This window comes from Emiliania huxleyi (assembly GCF_000372725.1).
Source record: "Emiliania huxleyi CCMP1516 chromosome Unknown EMIHUscaffold_121, whole genome shotgun sequence".
NCBI lineage: Eukaryota > Haptophyta > Isochrysidales > Noelaerhabdaceae > Emiliania > Emiliania huxleyi.
This window is the reverse complement of record NW_005201381.1, coordinates 414078-415093: the sequence shown is the minus strand read 5'-3', so window position 1 is coordinate 415093 and position 1016 is coordinate 414078.

The following is a 1016-nucleotide window of genomic DNA, read 5'->3' as shown; positions in this document are numbered from 1 at the left end:
GAGCGCACCCAGTAGGAGGCCCGCGCCTGCCCCCGTGCCGCCGGGTGCAACCCGTCCTATAGAATACGAGAGAGGAATCCCTGGGACCCTGTGGTGTGGGTGGGTGAACCCTGCCCAGCCCCCCTCCGTGTCGCGATGCGCTCCCCGCTCCCGTTCCCCTGTGTCCCTGATCGTCCTTCCAAGATCCTGCTCGTGCAGGTGGGGACCTTGTCCTCCTCCCATCCCTCGTTTTTTGTCTGTTTTCTTTCTTTCTGCAGCCTCCGAGGCGACGAGCCTGACCACACGCGTGCCTTGTAAGTGTGAACGGGTTTTTGGTCGCCTTCGTGTTGCGTGACTGTCTCTGTGCGATTTCGGGCCCGGGGTTGTGCGCGTCTGAACACACGTGTCCCTCCATTCACACTCTCCCAGTCCTCCCTGGTCTAGTGCCTGTGTTCTCCGCCCGCCGTGCGGATTCGGGTCTTCTTCGTCCTTTAGCGTCGTTTCACCTAGAGCAAGCAGGGCGACGCGCCCCCACGCCCATCCGCCTGCCGGGTGGGGCTTGCACGCGGTGCGTTTATGTGAAGGAGAGCATTGCTAGAAATCGTACCAAACTCTGTCGAGCGGGAGCTCGGTCAGGGGTCGTAAAGAGGTGTAGGACCTTCCTTAGGTCCGCCTCTCACACCCTCACTGTCTGTGCGATGTGAGCTTCTTGTTTCTTATCAACCTGTCTGTGAACAGGCGAGCAAGCTACGACACGGGTGTAAGCAAAAGAATTTGAGCCGCTGTCTCTCTCGGGGGTCTCGGTCTCTCGCTCGGACACGAGGCCGGGGGACTGGCGCGCACTGGCACTAACACAGGAAAGGAAACACATCGCTGCACCCCGTGTGTGGTGTGTGTGTGTGTGTGTGTGTGTGTGTGTGTGTGTGTGTGTGTGTGTGTGTGTGTGTGTGTGTGTGTGTGTGTGTGTGTGTGTGTGTGTGTGTGTGTGTGTGTGTGTGTGTGTGCGTGTGATGAGCGTGTGTGTGTGTGTGTGTGTG